This window comes from Panthera leo, chromosome A2 (assembly GCF_018350215.1).
Source record: "Panthera leo isolate Ple1 chromosome A2, P.leo_Ple1_pat1.1, whole genome shotgun sequence".
Classification (NCBI taxonomy): domain Eukaryota; kingdom Metazoa; phylum Chordata; class Mammalia; order Carnivora; family Felidae; genus Panthera; species Panthera leo.
In genome coordinates this window covers 3107464-3121256 of record NC_056680.1, presented here as the reverse complement: position 1 = coordinate 3121256, position 13793 = coordinate 3107464, and the positions used below count along the sequence as shown (strand labels likewise).

At 52.7% G+C, this 13793-nt stretch overlaps 1 long non-coding RNA gene across 1 annotated transcript; it reads right to left on the bottom strand.

The window, feature by feature from the left end:
- Nucleotides 1-6239: 6239 nt before the first annotated feature.
- LOC122213266 lies at nt 6240-13050 on the bottom strand. The gene is made up of 3 exons (XR_006199459.1): nt 12830-13050; nt 9793-9900; nt 6240-6320 (listed from the first exon to the last, which is right to left on the bottom strand). It is a non-coding gene; the product is annotated as an uncharacterized LOC122213266 (long non-coding RNA).
- Between the last annotated feature and the right edge of the window lie 743 nt (nt 13051-13793).

Sequence of the window (13793 nt, the reverse complement as noted above, 5' to 3'; positions counted from 1 at the left end):
CCCCCCCAGGGAACTCTTGAAGTTGAGAAAATGTTACCCATTTCGTCTGCAGCCTGAGGACAGGTCCATAAGAGGAAGTACGATTCAGCGGGAAGAACCCAGGGTTTGGAATCAGATGGGCCAGCGAGTGTGTGAACTCTACCTTCCCTCCTCACAAGGGTTGTCACTTCACTCTGAACCTCCTCTTTCCACATCTGTAGAATGGGTACGCCGGGCACGCCGGGGATGCCAACCTGTAAGGAATGTAGGTTTGGGGCTGCTGGCCGTCGTTACCCCCACTCTGGGAGGCTGGGAGAATGAGGCCCGCCCAGAACACAGCAGAGCAGCTAGAGGGTAATCGAGCCCAGACAACACGGGCCGATGTCCTGGATCCAGCCATACCTGAAATCCCATCCTGGGCTCCAGACACAGGGCAGCCATGTGAGCCGGTGGATTCTCTTTTGGCTTAAAATTTCGAGTTGATTTTCAGACCCTTGCACGGCAGGGAGGGGAGTATGACAGGACGCTATTCACTTTCGCTACTTAATTCTGCCCACAGAGCTCTCCCCGACTCGAACCACACGCTGGAGCGTGGATCACGGCGACCCGCGTTAGCACCCTCTCCTTAGGTGTTTGCTCCCTGCTCTCACCCGTCTGCCTCGTCCTTTCCCAACTAGACCGAGCCCCCTGAAGGCGGTCTTCTCATCTCCCCTGACACTACTCAGGGCATGATGGGTACCCAAGAAGCTCTGGCAAGTTCTGAATCTGCCACAAAAGGTTCTTTCCTACTCACCCACCTTTGGGTTATTTTTCCTCCCTGTTTCTTGACCGTCAAGGTCCCATAACTGAATTACTGCCAGTCTAATCTCATGGCATGAGATTAACGTTAGTTTGTAGCTGAGCCTGTGCAATTGTTTAAATCATATAAAATAAAATAAAATAAAATAAAATAAAAATAAAATAAAGTAAAATAAGATAAAACAAAACATAACATAACATAACATAACATAACATAACATAACATAAGTTTAGACATTTCCCGAATGTTGGCCCCTTACGCCCTTCCGTTAACATCCCACTCGCCTGTACGTATTTTTATCTCTGTGGGCTTTACTCATGTTCATTAAAATCCACCCGTGAGCCTTGGCAGCTTTGCCTTCAAAACACATTCATTCCTTGCCTGCCGCGTTCCTGGGTCCTCGTCCTATGACGCGGCGACAGTCCTTACACCGGCCTCACACTGACGCGGCCTCGTCCTGCCTCAGGGCCTTTGCACTTGCTGTCCTCGCTTCCTGGAATTCCTTTTCCCAGATCTCCCTGTGGCTGGCTCTTTTCACCTTCGGATTTCTGCTCAAATTCACCTCCTCCGTGAAGCCCCCTTGACCACCTTCCTTAAAATTGCAATTCCCCTCCCCCTCAGTCTCCACCCCCCCCCATCCTGCTTTATGTTTCTTCGCAGCCATTTACGATCATCCGACACACCACAGATTTTATTTATTTATCAGGGCACGCATTCATTCAACAACCGTTTATTGAGTATCTGTGCCAGGCACAGAGACACCTCCTGGGGGATACAAATATTCATTGTTTGGGGCGCTTGGGTGGATCTGTCGGTTAGGCATCCAACTTCGGCTCAGGGCATGATCTCACAGCTTGTGGGTTCGAGCCCCGTGTCAGGCTCTGTGCTGACAGCTGGGACCCTGGAGCCTGCTTCGGATTCTGTGTCTCCTTGCCTCTCTGCCCCTCCCCTGCTTGTGCTCTGTCTCTCTCTCTCTCTCTCTCAAAAATAAACATTAAAACATTAAAAAATATATATTCACTGTTTTAGTAACAAAAAATGTCATTTAAAAAACACCTTTTTTTTTTTTTTTTTAGTTTATTTATTTTTGAGAGAGAGAGAGAGAGAGAGTCGAAGCAGGGGAGGGGCAGACCGAGTATCCCAAACAGGCTCTGTGCTGTTGCTGTGGACCCCGATGCAGGGCTCGATGTGGGGCTCGATCTCACAACCGTGAGATCATGACCTGAGCCGAAATCAAGAGTCAGACGCTGAACCGACCGAGCCCCCTTCCCCCCAGGTGTCCCAACAAAAATGCCTTTGGATCCTCTTCTGCATCAACCTCGGTCCAGGTCCTTAAGAAAGAGGAGTGAAGAGCTAGAAAGTCTCCAGCTAGGACTGTCTGCTAAACTGTGACGAGACCTGTGTCCGCATGCAGTGTCCCCAGCGCCTGGCACACAGGAGCCACCTAATCGGTGCTCGCAGAAGAAACAACCAAAGATGTATGAACAGAATCACAGAGCTTAGTGCCCGGTTGACAGACTAGAGCCCGTGGGCCCGTTCCGGCCCTCGTGTGTTTTTTGTAAATAAAGCTTTATTGGCACATAGCCATGCCCTTTGGTTTGCTTGTTGTTTATGGCGGCTTTCATGCTACAATGTCAGAGTTGAGTCATTGCAGCAGAAAATATTTGCTATCTGGCCCTTTAGAGAACAAGTGCTCTGTAATTCACAGGTTTCGTGGATGAGACCGGCGTGGCCCCACACGCGGGGATCACGTCACACGGTCATCAGAGCACCCGAAGTACACAGTGTGACTGACAAAGTGACGTTGAAATTTTATTTCACTGTGATTTACTTGTGAAAACCTATACTCAGTTCTGTTCACGGACCGCTGTTAGTACCTATGGAACGGCTTCGGTGCACAAACCGACTTTTTTTTTTTAATTTTTATTTTTTTATTAAAAAAATTTTTTTTAATGTTTATTTATTTTTGACAGAAAGAGAGAGAGAGAGAGACAGAGCATGAGCAGGGGAGGGGCAGAGAGAGAGGGAGACACAGAATCCCAAGCAGGCTCCGGGCTCTGAGCCATCAGCACAGAGCCCGATGCGGGGCTCGAAGTCGTGAGCTGTGACATCGTGACCTGAGCTGAAGTCGGAGGCTTAACCGCCTGAGCCACGCAGGCGCCCCAGCAGGCTATATTATTAAATCAAAACTTAGTTTTACTTTGTGCTGTTTATATGTAGCTGCTAGAAATTTTCACAGGACACGTGAACATTTTTTTAGGTTTATTTATTTTGAGAAAGAGAGAGAGAGAGGCCGAGGGAGGGGCAGAGAGAGAGGAAGACAGAATCCCAAGCAGGCTCTGTGCTGTCAGTGCAGAGCCTGATGCAGGGATCAACCTCACAAACCGTGAGATCACGAGCTGAGCTGAAACCAAGAGTCGGAGGCTTGACCAACTGAGCCCCCCAGGGCGCCCCTGACACATGATGCGTGACTGTTCCACGAGGCGGTGCTGGGCCAGGGCAGAGCTTGGCTTCACATCCTTGCCGTGCAGCTGTGTGACTCCGGGCCAATGACTCTGCCTCTCCCTGCCTCAGTTTCCTTGTCTGTGAAAGGCGGTAAAGGCCCTCCTCACACCGAGGTGTTGGCGGGAGCCCATAAATTAAAGCACGTGAGGGGCTAAGAAGGAACCTCCACGGACCCAGGTCCCCAAACCTGTGCTCTTTGTGTCAGTTTCCATCACGAGCAGTACGTGCACCCGTAAGGAACCCGTCGTGCTCCAAACCCGGGACACGCGGGCAGAAGCCTGCCTGGCACTTTCCGGCCGCCTTGGCCCTTTGGCCTCAACACAGATCTGCTCAGGACAGCGGGTCCCGTTTTGCACACGAGGACCGAAGGGCTAATCAGGGGTCGTGACTCACTGTGCCACTCCATGAGTCAGCCACAGCGGGGACAACGCCCGGGCTCCCTGCTCCAGGCGGGGGCTTGTCCCCGGCCACCATGTCACCTCCCCGTTCCTTTGACTTCTCCCTGGGTGGGGGGGGGTTCTCTCTACACTTGCCTTTAAGATCAGTTTGGGAGGAAGAGGCAGGGGGGTTCTGGGAGCAGCAAGCCCTTGACTAACTCTCTGCTCCCTCCTCCTCTCCCTCCTCCTCCCCTTCCTCCGCCTCCTCCTCCTCCTCCTCCTCCAGGACCCTCCCTTGGTGTGCCGCCAGGCTGGGCAGTGAGTAAAACCCTCGTGATACGGGTGTGGCAGGGGCAGGCCAGGGGCTGGGGGGCAGGGGGACTCTGACCCACCTCTTGGGCAATGCCCACTGATGATTACCACCTAATCCTCAGGGTGCCTCCTACATCACGTGCCACAGCGTGTCCAGGAAGTTCCAGGCCCTCGGGGTGGGTGGCCACAGGTGATGTGGTCTCTGAGCGCCACAAGGGAGGAGAGCTTGGCCCGGGGTGGGCGCCCTCCGGCTTCCCTAAAGGATGAAGGGCGCCGTGCCCGAGAACTCGTCTATTCTTGTGGTCACTGTTTATTGAGCATCTGCTATGCACAGGCTGCAAACCAGACAAACCCTCCCCCCGTCCGCACGCTGATGTTCCCGCAGGGGCAGACCACTTGCACATAAGCAAGTGAGTAAGTCAGATAAAGACACCATGGAAAGAAAACCAGAGCAGGACAGGTGTGGAGATAGGAGGGACGGGAGGGAGGGGCCGTGGGGCTGAAATGCGTTGCGCGCAGGGGGGGAGGCGAGGGCAGGGGTGCTGGGGGCCTGTTCCAGGGTGAGATGGCTCATGGTCAGGTGCGATGGCCAGTCGTCGATGGCTCTGGAAGGTTCTGTGGGGGTCTGGGTGGGACGTGTGCATGGACAGGGCTGGGAGGCCCGGTGTGTCAGGGGCCCTGCTGTCCAAGCCTGGCGTCTGGGGCTCGCTCCTAACTGGGGCGCAGGCAGGTGGTCCCCCAGCTCCAGGAGGATGGGCAGCCCCTGGGGCGGTGCCCCCTGAGGGCCTTGAGGGTAGAGGGGGGGGGGCTCTGTCCGTCCCCACCCCTCCTCCATGTCTAGCCCCCATCAAATCTTGGTGATTGCTTTATGGCTGGCGGTTCCAAGGGTCACAGCGACGCTCTCACAGGAAAGGAGGCCTCCACTGGCTGTGGATGCGGTCATCCCAGCTTCCTTCCCGTCGCCTCGGGGTGGGGGGTGGGGGGGGCTGGGCGTGTCTCCTCTGGCTCCACCCCAGGGCGTTCTGGAAAGGAGCCCACAGTGCGGGGGTGCAGAGGCATTTCTACGTCTCCAGACCCTGAATTTGTCCTGACCCTTCACCTTCGCCAGCCTGCCGAAGGAGGTCCCGTAGACAGGGCGCCTAAGGGCGGAATTGAGTGTCTCCCTGCCCTGGAGGCTGCAAATCCCAGATCAAGGTGTGGGCGGGCCTGGCTCCTTCCGAGGCCTCCCCTTGCGGTGTAGACCCTGCCTTCTCCCTGTGTCTCTATGTAAAAGACACCCAGTCCTAGGGATCAGGGGCCCCGCCCTCATGACCTGAACTTGATCACCTTGCTAAAGAACCCCTCTCCAAATAGAGTTACATTCCGAGGTCCTGGAGGTTACAGTTCCAACTTTTGAATGGGGGGGGGGTTGGGGAGGGCACGTCCTTCAACCCACAAGGCCTTCTCAAAGATGTTCCCAAACCCACGCCTGGTGGCCTCTGCCCGAGGGTCACCTCCCTCAGGGACCATCCTGAGCATCCCGGCCACCCTAGCAGAGCACCTGGCGGGGGGCGGGGGCTCTGATCACCTGTCCATTCCCTCTGTTCCCACCTGGAAAGGGGCTCGTGTCTGTGTCGGCCACCGATGGCCCCCCACCATCAAGGCGGCTCCAGACGCACCCGCGGAATGAGCCCCGCAATCCAGCACGTGCCGCGGACCCCAAATAAGTGTGGCTGCTCTCGGCCAACTTGGGACAGCAGCCTCGGGTCTCATCAGTCCTTAACTTACTCTCCCCTTTCGTGCCCGGTGGCTTTCTGGCCTGCGTGCCCCAGGACCTCAGCGCCCCCCCAAGCTCGGCACAGTATGCTTAGCCGGGACACCACATCGCGTCTCCCCTCTGAGACCCCGTCCGGAAAAGTGTGACGACTGACCTCGAAGGTTATATAAGCCTCCTGCAAAGGCCAAACATGGGGGTTAATCTTTAATCCCAGGGAGAATCTGATCAGGATTGGCCTTCGATGGGAGGGACGGGCCCAGGAGTTCGGGCACAGGGAGAAGCCCACCAATTAGAGGCCAAGCCCACCCACGCGTGAGAAGGGTGTCGGAAAGCCCCGTGTCCCGCCTCTTGCACTGGGACGCGCTACGAACCTGTGCCCAGAACTCCCTTCCCGCAGCAGGCTGGTCCCCCACACCTCCCGCCTCCACTCGCCAGGTTGGACAACACTGGAAAGGTCGCCCAGCCTACGCACCCCCACATTTGGCAGGATTGAACAATACTTATCTTTATGTTGCATTCATTCCTGCGATCACCTGCTCTTTGGGGCATCCGACATCCGTCTCAATTTATCATCGTGTCCCTGATTGTCATTCTAAAATCAATTTAATGAAGAAGAAGAAAAAAACAAAGTTCTCGACACTGTTGAAGAATGTGCCAAGCCTTTTTCCTTCGATGCATTTTTTGGAAAGTTTTATATACTTATTTCGAGAGAGAGAGAGAGAGCGCGCGCGAGAATCCCAAGCAGGCTCCGGGCCGTCCGCATGGTGCCTGCACGAGGCGCGATCCCACGAAGCGTGAGACCGTGACCTGAGCCAAAACCAACAGTCGGACACTTAACTGACTGAGCCGCTCAGGTGCCCCTGATACATTTACCTTCAAAGGAAACATGACAGGGGCTCCTGGGAGGCTCAGTCGGCATGATCTCGAGGTTCATGAGTTCGTGAGTTCGAGCCCCGCGTTGGGTATGGAGATGACTTAAAAGTAAAAAAAAAAAAAAAAGTTTTACACAAGCTCCTTTGGTAAACATCATATCCTACTTGGAAGAGAATTTGGAGAACTCTGTGCCATACATTTGGCTAGAACACACACAGAGATTCAGCTACCCATGTTCATTAAAAAAAAACAATTTTTTTTTTCACATTTACTCATTTTTGAGAGACAGGGAGAGGCAGAGCGTGAGCAGGGGAAGGGCAGAGAGAGAGAGAGAGAAAGAGAGACAGAATCGGAAGCAGATTCCAGGCTCCGAGCTGTCGGCACAGAGCCCGACGCGGGGCTCGACCTCACGAACCGCGAGGTCGTGACCTGAGCCAAAGTCGGACGCTCAGCCGACTGAGCCACCCAGGCGCCCCGAGGTATGTTTCACTTTAAAAGAAAATCGTCACCGGAATGGAAAGATATTCGTCCATTACTCTCTGTACTTTGTTGGACTGTGGTATGGGAATGGCTATACATGGGATGTCCAATAAAAAAGAAACATTTCCACTCTGTATTTCTTGCCCGGCCATTCGTTACTATCATCTGTTGCTTTTCGACGTGAGGCTCGAACCCACGGCTGCGAGCCCAGGAGTCACGTGTTCTCCGGGCTGAGCCAGCCAGGCGCCCCCGGTTTTCGCATTTTTAAATGCCTTTGAAAAAACATGGCAGAGAAAGTTATTTCGTGTCACAGGAAAATTATATGAAATTCAAATTTCAGCCTCCCAAACCCACAACGTCACTGGCACAGAGCCCCGTGCCTCTGGGGAGGTGCTGTGTGCCGTAGTGTGGGAGCTGGAAGGGTAGAGCGGAGCCCCTGGCAGACAGACAAGTGCGGTTAAACTTTCGGCTCTGTGGCCCTTGAAGAAAAAATTTGCCGGGGCGCCTGGGTGGCTCAGTCCTTTACGCGTCTGACTCTTGGTGTTCGGCTCAGGTCATGATCTCCGGGGGTTCGTGAGTTCGAGCCCCACGTCGGGCTCTGTGCTGACAGCATGGAACCTGCTTGGGATTCTCTCTCTCTCTCTCTCTCTCTCTCTTCCTCTCCCGCACTCGTTCTCTCCCTCTCTCTCAAAATAAACAAACTTGAAAGAAAGGAAGGAAGGAAGAAAAACAAGTTTGCAGACTCTGGCCCTAATTTGTCAGCCCCTGTCCTCCAAACCCCCAACTCTGGAAGCATAGGAAAGGCTCTCCAGGTTCAAAGACACAGGCCACACCCCCCCCCCCCCCCCCCCCCCCCCCCCGCCTCCTGTTCTGGTCACCCAGCATCCTCGGCGGACCCCCTCTCTCTCTCTTCCCACCGGGCCAGGCCTGAGGCTGGGGACACGGAGGTCGGCTTCCCAGTCCCGCGCGCCCTCTAGTGGATTCTAGCAGCAAGTGCTTCCCCACCTCCTCCCCAGCATCTCCGCGGGGCGGGGCGAGGTCCTCGTTCTTTGGCCCCTTCCTCGCCCTCATTCTGCCCCCTGCCCCGGGACGAGGTCTCCAGCGCTTTCCCCTCCCGGGTCCGTGCTCCTCCTCTGCCACCGTGCACGACATCGCCCTCAGCTAGGGTTACGGATGCGAACACACGTGAACGGCCTTGTTATTTTTTTTCCAGAGGCCCTTCCGACGTGCACCTGCAGACTCCTGCAGACACTTTGTATCCGGACCCTTGCGCGCACGCCGTGCTTTGTGCCCCCAGAGTATTTCGGCCCGCGTCATGTCATCTGACTTCTGCAAGGGCCGGCTGCTGCGTCCCAGTAACGCACTAGGACGGATGATGCTATGCGGGCTCGGGCTCCCCGGGAGGCCTGGAGTCCCAGGCAGGGAAGGCTCGGGCGCGGTGGCACCTCGGTCTAACTCCGCGCTCAGCGACATCACCTGGGTGGCCTGAGCTCGGCCACCGTGGGGGGGCTTGCCCCACAGGAACTGACACCTGCCGCCCACTGGGGGTTTCCCTCCTCCCAGAACCCCTCGCTGCGCATTAACCAGCCTGCCCGCCAGACCCAAGCCTCCGGGGTCCGCTCCGTTTCCGCACCGACCCTCGAGCCTGCTTAATATTCTCTCTCTCTCTCTCTCTCTCTCTCTCTCCCTCTCCCTCTGCCCCTCCCCTGCTCGCTCACGTGCTCTCTCTCTAAAAAATATAATAATAAACAAAAACAAAAACAAAATAAAAACAATAGTCCCCGTGTGGTGCGCACGAGGAGGGGATGGGTGGCCGTCCTGGAAGGCTGACCTCGTTTTCTGCCAGTGGTTGGAAAATGGCTCGGGGATCCAACTGGCTTTGCGCGGACTGTTTCCTCTGCCTCAAAACCCTTCCCCCACATCCCCGCGGGACATCCTCCCACCTCTTACGCCTGTGACCAAATGCCACTTTCTCTGGCATCCTATTTCAAACCTCAACCTTAAAAAAATAAAATAAAATAATTAAGCTGCAACCTTGCCCTCTTCCCTCCTTGTAGGCTTCCCACGGGCCAAACCCAGCTTGTCACCTGTGTTTGCACGGCCTGCAAGTTAAGAGTGGTTTTTACATTTTGTTAATGCCTGAAGAAAATTTAAGAATATTTTCTGACGGGGCACCTGGGTGGCTCAGTCAGTGAAGGGTCTGACTCTTGATCTCAGCTTGGGTCTTGATCTCAGGGTTGTGAGTTCAAGCCCTGTGTTGGGCTCTGTGTTGTATGAAGCTTACTTAGGAAGGAAGGAAGGAAGGAAGGAAGGAAGGAAGAAGAGAGAGAGAGAGAGAGAGACAGGGAGGAAGGAATCACAAAAGAAAGAAAATAATACTTTCTGGCGTCAGAAATGATACGAAATTCAAATTTCAGTGTCCATAAATACAATTTATTGGCACGCGGCCACGCTCACTTGTCTGAATACGGGCTGTGGCTGCTTTCTGGCTACGAGCCAGTGTTGAGTAGCTGAAAATATTTATTATCGGGTCCTTTACAGAAAAAGTTTGCGGAGCCCTGCTTTAGTGCCAAAGGAGGAAAGGGGAAACTGAGGCCCAGAGGGTTGAAAGGAGTTTTTCAAGACCTCAAGTCTTGAAGGGATTCCTCGTTTGCGAGATGATCCCAACAATACTTCAAATGCTTTATAAGAAACACAGAAATCAGACTGACCAGTAAGTGCCTCCACAAATCGAAGGTCGTCTAGGATGCCAACCTTGAGGGGAAAATCTGCACACACCCATCTGATCTTGCCAAGCCCTGAGATTTTTTTAATTGCCCCTGTAAAAAAAAAAAAAAAAAAAAAAAAGTCATTGCTCTTTCCAGAAACCTTGAATTTAGGACTTTGATCAGAGTGATTAGGATAGCGTATCAAAACCCCATTTTGAATTCATCCCTCAGGAGGTATTTTATTATTAATACAGTTAGAAGTTGGTGGCAAAAGACAGAAAGCAGATTTGTGGGGGCTGGGGGCTGCGGTGAGGAACAGGGACTGATTGCTGCTGGGGATGGGGTTTCTTTTTGGAATGATGGGAATGTTCCAGAATTAGATCGTGGTGATGCCTGCACAGCACAGTGAATTTTATACTAAAAACCATTGAACTATGCACATGCTGCCCTAATTTAAAAAAGAGAAAAAAAAATTGAGTAAAAAAGACAACGCCTGGGGCGCCTGGGTGGCTCAGTCGGTTAAAGTCAGACTTTAGCTCAGGTCACGATCTCGTAGTCCGTGAGTTCGAGCCCCGCGTCGGGCTCTGGGCTGACAGCTCAGAGCCTGGAACCTGCTTCGGATCCTGTGTCTCCCTCTCTCTCTGCCCCTCCCCCGCTCACACTCTCTCTCCAAACCGAATAGGTGTTAAAAAAAAAAAATTAACTAAAAAAAAGAAAAGAAAAGAGAGACACCGTACATAGCTCACCATCACACAGTATTTCCACCAAAGAGATGTATTAACGGAAATAGAGGACAACGAAATAAAAGGCCGACCCAAGGGCAAAATGTAGTGTCGTTGGAAGGGATGAGATCCACACAACATAAGATGAACTGTTTCAAAGCGAACACTTCAGTTGCACTCAATATATTCACAATGTCTCGCGGCCATCAGCTCTGCCCAGTTTCAAAACAGTGTCATCGTCCCAAAAGGAAACCCAGTATCCATTAAGTAATTGTTCTTTTGTTTTTAATGTTCATCTATTTTTGAAAGAGAGAGAGAGAGAGAGAGAGACAGAGTGGGGGTGGGGGAGGGGCAGAGAGAGAGGGAGACACAGAATCCGCAGCAGGCGACAGGCTCTGAGCCATCAGCACAGACCCCGACGCGGGGCCGGAACTCACAAAATGTGAGATCGTGACCTGAGCCGAAGTCGGACGTTCAACCCACGGAGCCACCCAGGCTCCCCTCCATTAAGTGATTGCCCCGCCCCCACCGCTGGCACCCACTTCCTGTCTCTATGAATATACTCTTCTAGAGACCTCCTATAAATGGAGCCCTGCATCACGTAACTTTTTCAGATCGCCTTCTTTTCGTCAGACAAAATGCCTTTGTGATTCACTCAAGGCCCTGTGCATATTCGGCTCATTCCTTCGTATTACCGAGCAGTATTCCCTTGCGTGGATTAATCCATACTTTATTTTTATGTGTTTTTATTCGCTCGGTCCAGAATTTGTTTTTCCGGTCACCCACTGAAGAGCCCTTGGGTTGTTTCCAGCTTTTGGTCTCTTACCAGGAAAGCTTTTATGAACGCTCCTGTTCAGATTTTGTGCGAACCCAAGAGTTTCTTTCTCTTGGGTGAGCCCTCAGGGGTGAGATTGCCGGGTCGTATAGTAAGTATTTGCTTAACTTTCTAAGAAACCACTAAACTGTTTTCCTTGCCAACACTTGGTATTGTCAGCCTTTTTTATCCCAGCCATTCTAATGGCCTGTGGTAGTCGTATCTCTTTGGGGCTTTTGGGCAATTCCCCAGTGGCTAATGGTGCCAAGCCAATTTCATTTCATAAATATGGTCTCATAAAGACATAGTCTGTAACTCTATATCTCTAAGACTTTTTTATTTTATTTTTTTTTAATTTTTTTAACGTTTTTTATTTATTTTTGAGACAGAGAGAGACAGGGCATGAATAGGGGAGGGGCAGAGAGAGAGGGAGACACAGACTCCGAAGCAGGCTCCAGGCTCCGAGCTGTCAGCACAGAGCCCGACACGGGGCTCGAACTCACGGACCATGAGATCATGACCTGAGCTGAAGTCGGACGCTTAACCGACCAAGCCACCCAGGCGCCCCACTAAGACTTTTTTAAAAAGTAATCTCCACACTCAACGTGGGGCTCGAATTCAGGACCCCAAGATCAAGAATCACGTGCTCCACCCGCTGAGCCAGCCGGGTGTCCCATACTCCTGAGACCTTTTTTTTTTTTTTTTTTTTTTTTTTGATGTTGTTGTCATTTGTGAGTTTTCTGCTGCTTGGCATTTATTTGTGGGACTATTCTAGAACATATTTGTCCCCGGATTTGGATTTGTGTACCTTCCAGATTCCTGCCATTGAGAACATTAGTGTGTATGTCTCCCAGTTATACGAGGCAAGAGTTTCCTAGGCCAGGTGCCTGAGAGTAGATTTGCTGGGCATTCCAGATACCCAGAGGGGGCCTGTCAGCCACTGTTCTTGCTAACCCACCGCACAGGTAAGACAGACGAAGTTCAGGGTGCATTCTGAGATAGCAGGGGCGGACATGTGTGATGGTGACACCAGATCGTGCCTGAACAGGGTAAATGTCACCTTGGGTTGAAGCTACCAAAACGATTAGAAATCTATTTCCTGGGCCAGGGGACGGATGTAGGAGACACCCACGTTTCTGGGACCAGGGAACACATGCCTTAGGAAAGGTGTGATTGGAACCGGTGATAAGTACAGAGATATGTTAGTGGCAGAGTTTGCAGAGCAAAGCGTGCTCGTTAATAAAGATAGGAGGGTAGAGGGCGTGAAATCCGCAGTGTTATCTCAACAATAAAGGCTCGCGTTCTGTATCGAGTGGTGACCGCCACGTGATTAGCGGGAAACTTGTCCCCCCCCAGGACAGGGACGCCCGTTTGTTTTATTCAAGCTGCGAGTGTGGACCGGGAGGGGAAGGGGCAACACGAGAAAAGATGTGAACTCTTCTTGGGGCCATCCCCCAACCCACACCCCCGAAATATCCTGTAGCGAAGCAAGAGGACCCGTTACCGTTAGACGTGGCGGCGTGCACGAATGCAGCGTGCTGTGCGGAAGAAGTCGGTCACGGAGGCGTGCAGGCGGCACAGCTCCCTTTCCACCAAGCTCTAGAACACGTAGAAGTAATCTGGGGGAGAGAAACCAGAAGCTAGGGCGTCCGTAGGGGAGTCGTGGGCGGCGGCCAGCTCGTCCTGTCTCGTGCACGCTGATTGCTACCTTCCTTTCCAGCTTCCTGGTAGCCGAAAAGTGGCCGCGGTGGAAATGTCTACACCACAGGGGAGGGCAAAGGCCACGCATGACAAATCAGCCCCCCCCCCCCCCCATCTGATCTGTCTGTCTGTCTATCTCTCATTTCAAAAACCCACTGTTGATCCACTGCTGGCAGGGGGCGAGGCCGACTGCCCGAAAAGGGCACCGAGGAAACTTTCCGGAGGGACAGAAACCCTCACTCCGCCTTGTTTCCGGGCATGCCCACGTGGGTACGTGCAATGGTACAAGCTCGAGGGCTTGAGCGTTAGCAAACTGTGCGTTTGTCATGTGAAAGTCAGGGCTCAATAAACAAGACTGTCTGTGCCCATAGAGCCTAAAATAAAATGATGGGGAGCTCACGTTGCAGCACACAAGGGAGGTAGAAACGCCCGGAGCTGGGGAAGGCTGTGGAAATTTTTGAAGCCGGATAAGCATTCTCCCCAACTTGGAGGGGGCTGGGTGGGAGCAGCCGGAGGAAAAGGTAAGAAGGCTCAGGTTGGGGTAGCGAAGGAGCCGAGATACAGAGCAGTTTTAATCAGGGGCGGCTATAAGGTTACGTTGCATTTTAGATCGGGTGTTACATATTGTAATCACGTGGATATATATTATGTATCTATTTTGTAAACACTGTATTTCTGTACCTATCCTGTAAAGAGCCCTGCAAACCAACTATCAAAATATGATTGAAGGGTAGCTGGAAAAAAGTGGGCAGAACTGAGCCAGGGTG